This window comes from Octodon degus, unplaced genomic scaffold, assembly GCF_000260255.1.
Source record: "Octodon degus isolate 3935 unplaced genomic scaffold, OctDeg1.0 scaffold00240, whole genome shotgun sequence".
NCBI classification, from domain to species: domain Eukaryota; kingdom Metazoa; phylum Chordata; class Mammalia; order Rodentia; family Octodontidae; genus Octodon; species Octodon degus.
The window spans coordinates 71,674-86,977 of NW_004524816.1; the positions used below are offsets into that span (position 1 = coordinate 71,674).

At 41.2% G+C, this 15,304-nt stretch overlaps 1 long non-coding RNA gene across 1 annotated transcript in view; it reads right to left on the reverse strand.

Annotated features, from left to right (window-relative positions):
- The window catches only part of LOC111813924, a 40,441-nt gene extending 25,457 nt beyond the window's left edge, over window positions 1–14,984 (reverse strand). Inside the window, exon 1 of the long non-coding RNA XR_002819045.1 lies at window positions 14,940–14,984. This is a non-coding gene — a long non-coding RNA (uncharacterized LOC111813924). The remainder of the gene's footprint in view (window positions 1–14,939) is intronic.
- Between the last annotated feature and the right edge of the window lie 320 nt (window positions 14,985–15,304).

Below are 15,304 nucleotides of genomic sequence, written 5' to 3' on the forward strand. Positions count from 1 at the left end.
ACAACATGTAACTCAGTTGTGCTCCAAATTTTCTGATCAAGAAGATTATGGAGCCACAGAGGAATGTGTTTGATGATGTAAAGTGAGCCTGGGGATCGTCACCTGGAGAGAAAAAACATTCTTTCAAGCATTCACAGAGAGCAAATTGGTCAAGCAATGACCGTGACTAATCCTCATGTCAGACACTGACAAAAGGATGTACAAAGCGATATAGGGCTACAGGATAAATCTTGAGAGTACTCGGCTGACCTTATCAGATACAAAAGTTACATTTCTTGGTATATAGGTCTTGGTATATCTTGGTCTTAACCATCCAGCAGAAAATATAAAAACGAGGTATGTAAAGTAATCCATATTAATACGATGAGCTGTAAAAGGCTCAAGTCAATAACTTCTGAGGATAAACCAGTAATATTATAGACTGCTAGACAGTGTTAGATTGTTTAGTTGAATTTAAACACCTATAGTATTTAGATGCCAATAGAATGTTCACCTCTGACAGGACAAAAACAAAAGATACAAAGGAAAGATCATTTTGTATTTATATATACAAAATAGGATAAATTTACAGCTACTTTCGCTTCATTCAATGAGAAGAAAGAGGTGTACTAACAGTGTTTGGACAGAATATCCTGTCTGCTTCTTGTACTATGGATAACCACTAAGAAGATAACAATGTACAGTGTATTGACTATCAAAACTGTTCTATTAATCAGCTGTGAAATTGTCTCATTCATATTTATTTCTCAATAAAAATAAATAAATAAAAAATAAAATAAAATCTCAGTTTCTACATGTAAAGAAGGGCTAATAAATATTCCCTTCCCTGGAAAGCAGACATGTTTGTATTCCAGTGTTTAGGACACTGGGGTTTCCTACCCCCCGTACTGTGTCACACACTGTGCCACTGCCTTGGCGCACTGCTGCGAGGCTGAAAGGGAAAGGTGCTTATCGAGTGGGCCTCAATAACAGCATTCTCCCATGGTGCATACTGTCTCTTCAAGAAGTTAGAAGGGGCGTGTTAGGATCTATGGCTATGAGATTTTATATGTATTAGTGGGATACGATATGTCTCCGCTACTCACCTCTCATTGCTGGGACAAAATACCTGACACCCAAAATTAAAGAGGAAAGGTTTATTTAGCTCCCAGTTGGTGGAGGCTTCAGTTCATACTCACCTGGCTCCAATGGAATGGCACATGGCAGAGAGCAGCGCTTCATGGGTACAGAAAACAAAGAGCAAAGGGAGGAGCAGCAGCTGGGGCAGCTAGCAAGCTTCTCTCCTTTTCCCACATTGTACGCAGATTACCTACCCCAGGGTGGGTATAGCATCTGCACCCATAGTCCCAGCATTGGATTATGAATTAATCACAAACTCTAGAAGCTGTCCCATGACTGCATGAGGCTTTGGGGGGACACCTAGACACAAACCATAAACATGGTGTGTGTGTGTGTGTGTGTGTGTGTGTGTGTATGTGTGTGTTTTGCTCATATATCTGCTTGCACAGCTCAGTGGAGACAGCTCACCCTCGCTGCAGATGTCATCAGATTGGGTAGATGGGATAGGGCTGAGAGATCTGCTTCTAAAATGGGTCATCCATGTGTGATACTCGATGTTTTGCATTTTTTTTAAGTTTTAGTACTTAGTGTACTAAGGTATAATTAACATAGCATAAAATTCACCAACTTAAAATGTACATTTCAATGATTTTTTTTTTACTTTATTTTATCCAGCACAACAGTCATTACCATACAGATTTAGGAAATTGCCACCGCTACAGAAAGTTTTCCTTTGTATCTGTTTGCAGTTAACCCTCATTTGCACAGTCAAACCTGTGCGGATTCTGATCTGCTTCCTTTTTTTCCCCTGTGTTTTAGGTAGGGGTCTACAGGGTGTTCAGGTTCTCACTACTAGATCAGACTCCTAGTGATCCACCTGTTTGCAGCCTCCCAAGAGCTGTGATTACAGGCACGCACCACCATGCCCAGTCTCAATCGCAGTCTCAGCCCTGGGGGTGGGGCCGGCATGGCAGCCCAGGGATCAAACCAATGGCCCCTGCACCTTCAGGCAGGTGCTTTAATCTGCTGAGCTATTTGGCTGGCCCTAATCTGCTTACTTTGATCTCTATAAATTTGTCTTTGTTGGACATTCCATGTAAAAAAAATAAAACAAAATTCCACACAGGAAAAAAAATTCCATATAGGTCTTTGCCATTTTTTTAATGTAGTATGATGTTTATGATGTTCCTCCATGTTGTAGCTAGTGGTGGCAGCTTGTTTCTTTTTATTGCTTAATAATCTCCCATTATGTGATTATGATGCCCTCAGCTTATTCACCAGTTAATGGACATTTAGGTTGTGTATAATTATCTATTGTCTATTATGAATAATGCTTGTATGAACATTTTATGTATATGTCTCCATGTGGGTGCCTATTGCATTTCTCCTGGGTAGATTAGTAAATATGACACTGCTGAATTCTAGGGTTATATTTACATTGAATTTTGTTATTAACAAAGTATGAAAGTGGTTTCCCAAAGCAGTTGTGCTGTTTTACATTCCCACCATCTATTAATGAGGGCCTAGGGGTTTTTTTTGTTTGTTTGTTTGTTTTCATGCTCTCCAACACTTGTATATCTTTTTGAGAAGATACACTGGTTTTTGAATTGTGGCAAAAGACAATCACGTAACATAAATTTACCACCTGAATTGTTTTGAAGTGCATAATTCAGTAGTGTTAAGTATATCCACACTGTTGTGCAGCCCATCTCCAGAGCTTTTTCATCTTCCAAAACTGAAACTATATCCACTATACAACTCCCCTCACCCTGCCCCTGGAAACCACCCTTCTTTCTGTTTCTATGAACTTTTCTGCTGTAGATACCTCACAAAATGAAATCCGACTGTGTTAGGCATAGTAGGACGGTCTTGTTCCACAGAGCACACTATCCTCAACATTCATCTCATGCAGCGCAGTCAGGATTCTTCCTTTTGAAGGCTGAAGGCAGGGGCTTTCACAGGCAAAGGCATGTTGTGCTCATTAGGACTACCAATGCCATTTGTAGTTCTCCTTGGAAGGGATGGGGAAGTAAAGGGAAGGGATGGGGAAAGATATTGAGGAGAGAAAGGTTCTAAAAGCAGAAATATATACAGAAAGGAATTAGAAATGTACATTTTATCCTAGAGCTGCTCAGATTGAACCCAACCATCAACTCCCTTTGGGAAGTAGAAGTAATCATCTTTCTGCTGTTTGTGAAGCTCTTCCTAGGTGAAATGGCTTTTGGCATCCTCATAACTCTTAATTGATCATAAAGTTGGTTCTACATTTACTGCCTGTAATTAGATCTTGTTAGGCGTTGCAGAAAAGTCCAACCAGCCATGACTCAGACACTTGGAAATAAGTTTGTTTGTTAAAGGGCTGTATTGTGCAGACTTGTTTAACAACTTTTGTAGAATGAGTATATTTATTACTCTTTTTTTTTTTTTTTTTTGTATTTTAGGGAAGGGTCTACAGAGTGTTCAGGGTCTCATTACTAGATCTGACTTGTAGTGATCTGCCTGTTTACAGCCTCCCAAGTGCTGGGATTACAGGTGCACACCACCATGCCCAGTCTCAATTGCCAGCTAAGTGTGCCCCGGGGGTGGGGTCGGCATGGCAGGCCCAGGGATCAAATCCCTGGTCCCTGGGCCTGCTTGCAGGAGCTTTAATCCACTGAGCTATTTGACCTGCCCTATTACTCTTTAAGCTGGGGAATAAAATAACAAATATCCATCTTTCTCAGTAAATTACAGTATATTCATTTATTGCTCTAAATGCTAGATGACAATCTTGAACTGTAAGATATATAAAATTCTCAGAACATAAGGGAGGAGGCTGTATCTGGAATATTTACGGTATAACCTAAGTGAAAATTCATACCAAAGAAGGAAAAGACTAAATTCCTGAAAGTATTTGTAGATATTCACAAGATCTGTAGGCACTGGGAAAAAACATAGAAGTATTGTAAAAGAAGAAGTCCTCTTAACAAGGACTTTGGACCAGACCAGCAGTTTCCAAATCTGTACTATTAGAAGCTACTATTATAATAAACTGTAAGATAGAATCCAAGCATGATAACAACATTTTACAGAGCAAGGATCACCCTCTCCACCACCTTGTTCTGGTTCTCCCAATGCCTAATTTCCTGGGGCTACAATGAAGCCCCAACCTGCCTCAGGCTGCCCCGTGCAAGGCCTGACCATCATGCACTATGTGGAAGAGTGGGGAGAGGCCACTGCCTGTGGGAAGCATTCCAGTGACCCCAAGCTGCTCAGAATTATATTAAAGTGAATCATGATTTTAAAAAATAATGAAGTAAATTATGATTAAAACCACAGAGGGATTCTTTATCTCTTACCTCACCAAACAAACAAAAAACAGCCCAACCAACCAAACAGTGCTTCGGTATGCCTCTGCTTGCTGTTTGATGCTTAGAACTTGTTTCTATTGTCAATGAAAAGAATAATGGACAGGACCAATCTTGAAACAAATGCAGGATACACATAGTAAAAACACTCTTGGAGGAAGGACAAGTCAGCCCTGAGAGTGTAGTATGGGTGAAGTGTATTATGGTGTATATGGTTGAGGTGTATTACTGTATTGAGGCTCTCTACTCTGTTCCTTCCCCAGTGGGAAGGAACTACTTTCAAGCAGAGAGCAACTCAATATGGGGGTTCTAATTCTGTGGAGATGTACAGGGGACAGGCTTATGCATCAACCGTGGGCCCCTCCTGAAAATGTTCCTCTTGAAATCCAGCCCATAGTTGGACAGAGTTTAACTTGGGAAGAGCTAAGGCTGGAATCTGTGAGCCCACAACCCAAAGAGCTATTCAGAAAACGTGGCACCACAAAGAATTCTGACACTACAGGTGTGCCAAGCACCTACTCTGAGCCTTTCCAACTCTTCTGCCTGGGCTCCACCTCAGTCTTTCTACAAGACCTTTCCTTTCACTCCAGTTTCTCTCTACTCTATTCTTTTCTTCTTTTTCCTTTTTTTTTCTTTTTTCCTTCCTTGATTTCCTCTTCTTTTCTGTCTTTTCCCTCCCTCCCTCCTTCCTTCCTTCCTTCCTTCCTTCCTTCCTTCCTTCCTTCCTTCCTTCCTTCCTTCCTTCTTTGTAGTGGATTTCTAACAGGTGATTAACTTATTGCACCCAGCTGAATTGAACTACCATGCTGCTGGGTGCAGAAGGCCCACCTGAGGATTGTAGTCAGCAGCATAAAGCAGAACAGGAGAAGCTGCTGACACACTGTTAGGGATGCTGTTTGGAGAAGCTGTTGGAAGCTGCTAGTTCTCTTGGACTGTTCTGTGGAGAACCTTGCCATGCTGACTTTCCCAATGAACTTTGCAGAAGTATGAGTCCTCATCTTGAGCATCACTTCCTGATTCTGGAGGGGACAGTGGTGCACTGCTCAACTTCATGAAGCTTGTCACACTGGCTTTCCTGATGGGAACTCACTTCCTCACTGCTGGAGGAGCTCAGGACCTCCCTGTTGCTGAATATGGCTGTGGTGCTTTTGGGGGAGGTCTGGTGCTTATCTCAAGTGGTTATTTTAGTTTTACAATCACAAGACTTCAGAAATAAAAGGGGAAAGACCCTGATGAGTTTGAAGACCTGGATGTCCTATAAGCTCAAAACTGTTAAAACTTTAACTACCTCAAAAAGAACACTCATGTGGAAAGAACGGGAAATATTTGGTCCCCTCTGGTCAAGGAGCACTAGCGCTGAACAGTACAGCTTCAAAAAGTGAGACAGGGCTGGCCAAATAGCTCAGCAGATTAAAGCACTTGCTTAGGTAGATGCAGTGGCAGGGGTTCGATCCTGGGCCTGCCTTTTTTGCTTTGTCTTCATAGTGCTGGGGTTTGAGCCTAAAGCCTTACCTATGCCAGGCAACTGCTCTACCACTGAGCTGCATTCCCAGCATTTTTTTAAATTTTGAAACAGGGTCTCACTAAGTTGCCCAGGCTTCCAACTTGTGATTCTCCCGCTTTGGCCTACCAAGTAACTGGTATTATACACATGCTTTACTTCACAGTGGTTTCTAAAATGTTTGGCCCAATCAATATTGATTCCTCCAAGGTCTTAAAAACTTCCACTGTCACTTTGCTTCCTTCAGCTTGTCTTGGAGGGTGTCCCTGTCTATCCCAGAAGCTCTTTATTCCCCTCTTCCACTTGGTCAGGCATCCTGTGCACAGATCTCCAAATTATTCAGTTTAGCTTCTTCACTCTGGAATGTTGTTTTTCTCCATCTGATCCAGAAACTATTCTACTTCAGGGTAGGTGGCTCAGGCCCCCCAGAATGCATGCTGGAAGGGGCGCATGAAGTGGGGTGGGGCTTCCACACTACAGTGCCCAACCCTGTTGCACTTTCTGTTACCCCAGCTCCAGTGAGATCTAAAATGGGACTCTGGCGAGCTATTCCAATGCACACCCAGGGTGCAGAACTCCCACTATGCAGTTGGAGTCAAACGATAGTGAGATCTTATTTCTTTATTTGGAAAGATAAAGCAACAGAAACAGGATGTAGCTTGAGATGGAAGCTACACATAGGGCTGGTCTCAAAAAGAAGAAAGGGATTGCAATTTGACCTGAGGATTCAAATCCCAATGCGGTTAGACTTTATTTCTTCTAAATATTTTTATTGAGATATAATAACATACCATTTCCTAAAGTTTAAATGTACAATTCAATGATTTTAAGTATATTTATTTGAGTTCAGCAGCTGTCACCATAAACTAACTTTTCAGAACAACTCTATCACAAAAAAAAAAAAAAAAAAAAAAAAAACAATGAAGAAAAAGAAAAGAAGGAAAAGAAATAGCCCTGTAGAAAAAAGGTTAGAGTAAGCAGGAGGATCACCACGAGTCCACGCTGTGCAGTGAGACCCTGGAACAACCACATACATTTTAAAAAAAAAAAAAAAAAAAAAAAAAAGCCTCCTGGACATGGTGGCATCTATTGGTGATCACAGAGGCTAGAGGCTGAAGCTGGAGGATCACCATAGGCTCAAGGCCAACCTGGGCTACACAGTGAGTTCAAGGCCAACCTGAACAACAGATTGAGACCCTATCTCAACAACAACAACAAAAAAAAACTATGCCCATTAACAGTTACTCTTCATTTTGTTCTTTTTCATCTCTGCAGAACCTTGACAACCAATAATCTACATTTTAACCCAGTAGATTTGCCTATTCTGGACATTTCATAATGGGAATTATACAATAGGTAATCTCTTGGGACTGGGTTCTTTTGTTAGCACAATGTGTTAGAGGTTCATCCATTTGTAATTTTGTTTAGCATTTTCTTTCTTTTTATTGCCAAATAATGTTCTATACTCCATATATCACATTTGGTTTTCCTATTTATCAGTTAAGGGGCATTAGGTTATTTCCCCTTTATAGTTATGAATAATGGTACAATGAATATTTCTGTATAAGTTTTTATGTGGATTTATCTTTTCACTGCTCCTGAGTAGTTTTCTAGAAGTAGAATTGTTAGGTCATATGGTAAATTTATGTTTAAAATTTAGAGGAACTGCCAAACTATTTCCCAAAGTAGAACTACAACATTTTATTTTCTCACCAGCAGTGTGTCTGGGATCTGATTTCTCTTCATCCTTTAAAAAACTTTTTTTAAGAATGAGTTATTTAACTAATCACACACACACACACACACACACACACACACACACACACCATCCTTCCTTCTTCTGCACTTCTGGTGGTTGTAGGGCTTAGACTTGGGGATTTACACATGCTGAGCACCTGCTCTACATGGAGTTCTACCCTTAGCTTCTAGTCATCTTTTTTGAAAGGATATTGTTATGCTGCCCCAGCTAGCCACCTAAACTCCTGGGCTTAACTGATCCTCCTGCCTGGGCCTACTGAGTAGTCAATATTACAGACATACCCCATTATACCCAGCATTGTCTGTTTTTCCTTTTTATGACAGTCATGCCAGAAAGGAGGGAGTATTATCTTATTGATTTAGATGTCTTTCATGACATTGAATACCTCTTCATGTGCTTATCATCCATGTATAGCATTTATCTTCTTTGAAGAACTGTCCAATCAAATCCTTTGCTACCTTTGAATTTGGGCACTCTTTATGTGATTAGGTTATCAGGGTTCTTTGTATACCCTGGATAGGAATCACTTATTAGATGTGCAATTTACAAATTTTTATCTATGTGTATAGGATTGTTTTTTCATGCCCTTATCCTTGGTACCATTTAGTTAGCTCCCAGGAAATTTTGTTGAATGAACGAATGAATGAATGAATGAATGAATTGCTACTTACTTATTTCAATTGCTTTGATATCTTTCTCCCATATAGGTTTTAAATTTATAGAAAGTAGGGACAAGGCTGATCTTTCTTTGCATACTCTTTGCCACTTGGCACAGATTAATGGCATAAAGTGAGGTAATCTTAGGAACAAGAAATGTTTATTAATAGTATGTGGACTGATGCCCAGAAATTTACTGATGTATCAAATCTTACAGAGCCCTTCTCCTTTTCATGGATTTTTGATGTACTATTTCAGAGTGGGAACCTTGTCTATTTTCTTTATCACGTGTCTTCAGTTCCTGGATTATAGTTAGCTTTATGTAAACTTTTTGAATGAATTATGAAGTTTACTACAAACCATATCTTGAAACTATGCTTTGGGAAAAGGGTGAGAGACTAAATGAAAATCTGGACTACTATATGCTGTATGTGTATTTCCATATTGGTAGTGGATAGCTAACAGGTGGTCAACTTCTTACACGCAGCTGTCTTGAACTGGCGTGGTGCTGGGTGTGGGAGGCCCTCCTGAGGAGAGTTGCCAGCAGAATAAAGGCAGCACAGGAGAAGCTGTCATTACACTGTGAAGGATGCTGTTTGGAGAAGCTGTTGGAACTGTTGGAAGCCGCTGGTACCCCTGGGTGATTCTGCTGGTTGAATCGCCATACTGTCTTTGCTGATGAACTTGTCTGTTATCACTGGAGGACCTTGGGGACCTTTGTTGTCACTGAAAATGGCTCTAGTTCATTTTGGAAGAACTCTGGTCCTCATCTTGAGCATTACTTCCTGGCTCCAGAGAGGAAGATGGTGCCCTGCTCAGCCTTGTGGAGAACCTTGTCATGTTGGCTTTCCTGAGCTTTCATCACTGGAGACGCTCAGGACCTCACTGTTGCTGAAGATGGCTGTGGTACTTTTGGGGAGCTCTGGAGCTTACCTTGAGAGTCGCCTCCTGACTCTAGTTCAGATCCCTCAGCCTGTTAGCACAGATCCTTTATTCTGCTGGCATAGACTTCCTAGCCTCCACCACTGCCCTTTGGGCCTGTCCAGCACAGATCTGTGAAGCAGGCTGCATGAGACTTTGTTGTGGGCTCTAGGCCTCCAGCTGGACTTGTGGGAGGCATTGTTATGAGCTCTAGGTTTTCAGCAGGACTCATGTAGAATATTAGGATCCAGGCCCTCACTGGAGTCTTAGTGCTTATGTTAGTGGACAGATTTCCTGCACTTCCTGTACATGATTCTTGGATGATTCATTATAAAATATTATTTTAAATGTGTCCTGTATTATATTGTTCCCCTCGCAAAAACTCTAAACTATGACAATATTACAAAAATTATGTAAAATGGTTTACCATGCTCGGCTCTGTAAAATGTTTGGAAAGTTAAAAATTAGTCTTACATGCCACGGAATTTTCTAAAAAGTGTAACTTGTGTTTTTTGGTAAGTAAATTTGTACTGGGAGAGAAAAAATTACATTGTAAGCTTGCTTTTTACGTATTACTTTCTTTTTATGTATTTATTTAAAAACAGAAAAAAACATTGTTTTGGTATAAACCATAGATCTTTGAGTCAGAAGGACACCAAAAGATTTAGCTCCATTCATTTTAAATAAATACAACACTCATTGCCTTGTTTATAGGTGAGGAAATTGAGGCTTAGGCACATACAAAAATATGCCTAAGGCAGAGATTCTCAAAAATGTCATCCTCAGATATCTGCCTCCAAACTTCCAAGGAAACTTGTTCAAAAGTATAGACCTCAGACCTTTATTCAAGACTTATGTACTAAATCAGACTCCATAAAGGAAATTGCATCTTAGCAGCTCCTTGTATATCTCACCCTGTAAGTGCTTCTCCAATGCTAATGTCCATCTGAATCACCTAGGATCGATCACATGACTGTGAGGCTGGATGCAGCCCATCCGGGGTGGGGCCTCAGAGGCTTCATTGCCAGGAAGTTTGTGGGTGATGCTGATGTTGCTCACTCAGGGACCACATTTTGCAATACAAAGATTCAGATCAGCAAATCTCGCAGTGTGTTCTAGAACCTGCAACAAAGCATGCCTGGGAAGTTGTTAGAAACAGAACTTCTTGGACCCCACCCAGGACCTACTGCATCAGACTGATACATGTTGTCATTTGAGAACATGTTAAAATTTGGGAAACTCTGTATTGTGGCTTATACCTAGATGGCCTCCCAAAGCCTCATGAGCTCATAGGAGGAGCCTGTTGAGGTGGCAGATCTAGAGTGTGTGAATATAGGATTGAGGGTATGTGATAACCAAGTTAGTCAAATGACTTAGCAGAGTTCTGGGTGTGGATAAGGGGAAGGCCCACCCTGGGTGTCGGTGATACTGCCCAATAGTCTTGTATCCTGGATAACATTAAAAGGAAAGGAAGACTCGCTGCTGCTGCTGCTGCTGCTGCTGCTGCTGCTGCTGCTGCTGCTGCCACCGCTGCAGCCAATGCTGCTCACACCTGCTTCGCTATGGGCTATTTCTCCTCTCTGATGCTCCTCTGCCATGCTGCCCTGCATTGAGCCATCTGACTATGGGCTGAGACTGCTAAAACTGTGTCCCAAGATAAACCTTTTCTCCTTTATATATGTTGTCTCAGAAGCAAGAACATTGAAGAACTTCTGTTTTAGAACGCCTACCAAGAACACACTACCTTAAACACACTGAAGTCTTTAAGGAGACTTCAGTAAAGCCTGGACATTTGCTCTTTTTTAAAGCTCATTAATTGATTCTAACATGCTAGAGTTCAGGTTTGCACACTGTAGTTTGAAAATTGCCAGCTTATGTTGATAGCTGTATTCTTAGCATCAGCCAAGATTTTAGTATGGCAGTGACATCTTTTTACTCTGCTTTTGTTTCCTAATGCTTTTCAAAATATTAACTGTGCAGAGTTACTGCAGAAGAATGTCACACTTCCTGCCACTACACCTGCATAGGACCAGGGTAAAAAGGAGGAAAGAAATGAATCACTTCAACTAAGGAACTTGTCACCCCTGCCCTGACATCTATCTATCATCCATTTATCTATCTGTCTGTCTGTCTGTCTATCTACCTGTCTGTCTGTCTGTCTACTCACTAGGTAAGCACTCTACTACTGAGCTATAACCCAGTTCCAAGAAACTCTTAAATTGTAAGAACACAAAAGTAAATTAATATGTTTAAATTCTATTTTTAGGCATCAGTTAAAGCCAATTTTTAAAAATAAACATTGAAAACAAGTAGATATAAAAATATACCAAGTAAATAGTATCATAAAGATGATGTGGCTACATTAATATCATGCAATTAGATTTCAGGACAAGTAAACTTAAAATACAAAGAACTTTTTAGAAATGATAAAATATTTTATTGAGTAGGCATGATGCTTATAAGTGTATGTATATCTTTTTTCCTCCATAATTTTATTGATAAAAAATAGCAATGAGACAGTTTCAAATCAAATTTGTAGGACAGTTTTAATAAATAACACATTACATACATTCTTCCTAGTGATTAATTGCTGTACAAGATGCGGACATGATATCCTATTTACAAACACCATTAGAACAAATCCCTCTATTCATTAAGAGAATGCAACTATATATCTATCCTAACCACTTTGAATACACAGATACAAAATGGACATTCATCTGTATACCCATTTTTGTTAAGTTCCGTTATTTGAATATTATAGGTGTGTAAACTCAGCAAAATATTCTAAAAGAGTCCAGTAGCCCATAATAGTATTGCGTCTTCTGCTTCACTGGCAATAGTGTATCTTATACCACAGTTTCAAAATGTGTGGAACAAAAATTGAGAGAATTAGGATGAGAAAAGAAAATTTACAATAAGTTGGAGATATTTGTGTTGGGGCTTTTGTCTGATAATCAGAGTAGATAAAAATATTACTAAGAATAAAGGAGATCTGATCTGATTAACAGTTCTTGAAATCTATGTTCAACCACTTACAAAACTCACAGTTGTCCTCTGAGCATATATGGGGCATTCTACACGTGCCACATGATGTGACAGGAATAAGAAGGTATGGGCAACGCCAAATGCTCACAAATGTAGAAGAAACAACAGTCATACAGTGCTATTGACACCTTAAAGTTGCATAAGCACTTTTAAAGATTATTTAGTAGCTGTTTATGATGTTACACACACACTATTCTTTATTTAGTTTTTTTTTTTTGAGGGGGTACCAGGAATCAAGCTCACACAAAGACATATACTTCAATACTCATAATAGCTTTAATTACAATGAACCCAAACTGAAAATAACCAAAATGCTCATTAACTCAAGGGTAAAAACTATTATCATAGTTTTATAACATAAGGCACTACTCAGTAATTAAAAAGAACGAGCCACGCATGTGTTCAACAAGATACAAGAATCATAAATATTATGTGCAGCTGAAGAATTCAAACAGAAAAGAGTACGGATTGTGTTATCCCATTTTGTATGACATCCAAAGCCAGATTGGATTGATCTATGGCATCATTTCCTGTTTTGGTGGAGAGTGACTAGAGGAGGTCATAGGGGAATTTTCAGTGAATGATAGAAGTGTTCTAGATTTCAATTATTTCACAAATATATTCATTTGTCAAACTTCATCAAATTCTGTGTTTGTATATGATGGCATTTCATGATTTATAAGATATATATATATATATATATATATATATATATATATATATATATCTTATACAGAGCTGGAATTACAGACATGCATCACTATGCCTGTTTTCAGTGGTGGGCACCATGTGTGACTCCACGGCCAGCATGGCATGCAGTACCAGGGATTGAACATGGGACCTTGCACTTGTCAGGAAGGCATTTAGGCTATCAGCCTATCTCCTCAGCCCTATAAGTTTTATATTACTAAATAAAGGAAAGTAAGACACTTTCCACATGTCCTTAGAATTCACATTTTAATGACATAACCAGCCATAAATAAGATCAATGACATCTCTAAAGAACATTGTTTCTGCAATTAAAAGACTAATATAAATATTAATAAATCCACTTTAGTAAATAAGTTGCAGAGAATATCATGTATCATTCAAGTTGAGTCTACAAGGACTGTGGGAGATTATGAGGCAAATGGTAGGAGGTCATCTGAATAAATGGATGTGTAAAATCATGTGACACAGAGATTGGCCGTGGTGGTGCACACCTGTAATCACAGCACTTGGGAGGCTGAAAACAGGAGCATCACTATGAGTCTAAGCTGCGCAGTGAGACCCTGTACCAAATATATGTATAAAAAAAAGGAGCTGCATAGTGAGACCATGTACCAAATAAACTTTTTTTTAAATCATGTGACACTAATTAATTATAGTCAAAGATGGAAAGGAGAAGTTTGGGGATAAACTGTGAAAGGTGCTTTGCACTAAGCTGAGGCATTGGGGATCCATGACACCATAAAAGTGTATAAGCAATACAGTGATTCGATCAGCGAGTCAACCCCTTGATCCAAAAGTGCTTTCCACCCTTCCAAGCTAGAATAGGGATGTAGCCTGGAAGTAGAATCTGTGCTTTGCATGCACGAGGTCCTGGGCTCCATCCCAAGCACTGCACCACATGCCACCGCACAAAACAAAACTCAAGCTTTCTATATCCTATTGGGCCATGGATGATAACCTAGCCTAAGAGGAGTCCTGATGTATTAAATAACAATTTATAGCCTAGAGTGAAAAGATGAATTACATCAATGAGACCCTTTTCTTTGGAGAGATCGGAGTACAAAAAAGGTTTCGCCCTGTAGCAACAGGAGCAGTTACCCGAAGAGCGTGGAGTGGATTAAGGGCAGAGACAAGCCCAAGTCAGGTATAAAAGAAGCTACAGGGCAAACGGAAAAAAGGAAGGGGAAGGTGGTCAGATGCAAGGAAAGCAAGAACTCGGTGCGTTCTAGAAAACCCAGGCTCTTCAGGCCTGCTGGGCCCTGAGTTTCAGGCTGGGGAAAGGATGAAGTTTGTCTCCTAGAGGTCAAGTCTCAGAACTCAGGGACACTAATGTTTCAAATGATCTGGTGAAGAGAAACAAGAGTCAGAGACCTGTAAGACCTTCCTGCTGAGGTGCCTTGGGGCCACCGGGTCCAGAGGTGGCGCTTTCTGTTGGAAACACAAAATGTTGCCCCTTCCTCACCCAACAGACCAAAAAACGTTGCGGAGGACAGTTCGCTGAATTTAGTAATGAGAAGCTCAACTGTGACCTAAGAGAAATCGGCTTCTGTTGGTGCTGCAGGCTGAAGTCACCTTTTAGTGAGCACAGGTTCACAGGAATCGCGGGAGTGGGCGGTGCGCTCAGTGTACTGCCGGAGAAGGCAGCGCCTAGGGCCGGAGCTGGTGAGCCTGGAGCTGAGTTCCAAGGGGAACAGAGGGTGCACAAAGTGCACTGGACGAAGGCGCTTTCTCCTCTCAAAGAAGAGCTATGGAGTTGTAATGGGCATGAACGAACCCAAGCATGTGTGGAAGGGAGGAGAATTGAAACGATTTTGTATTTAAGACAATGAGATCTGTAAAGGTAAAAATAACGAGAAACTGTAGTTCCTACTGCATAAAGAATAGTTCACTGAACACTCAGAAATGGCTCTTAGCGCGCCCGGAGCCCGTCTCTTACCTCACTGTACCGAGGCGCGACGCGGCGTGGGACGTTGACTGCAGGAGCCACCTGCAACCCAGCTGCTCCCGCCCAGGCGCGGGAAGGTCAGCGAGAGCGATCGGACCGCTGGCAGAGGCGGATGAACTACATTTCCCAGCGTGCCACGCGGCGCGGGCGCGGTGGGGGCGGGGCTGTGCGGCTCCTTCCCAGAAGCAAAAGCGGAAACAAAAGAGCCTCGCCGGCGTCCCCTCCCGCACAGCCGCGCACTCTGGCTCTCGGGCTCACCCGGAGCAGCGCATCGGCGCCCGGAGCGAGCAGCGAGCGGCAGCCGGGACCCACCGAGCCGTGCCCGCCGAGCCGCCGCCCCGCGCCCCGCAGCCGCC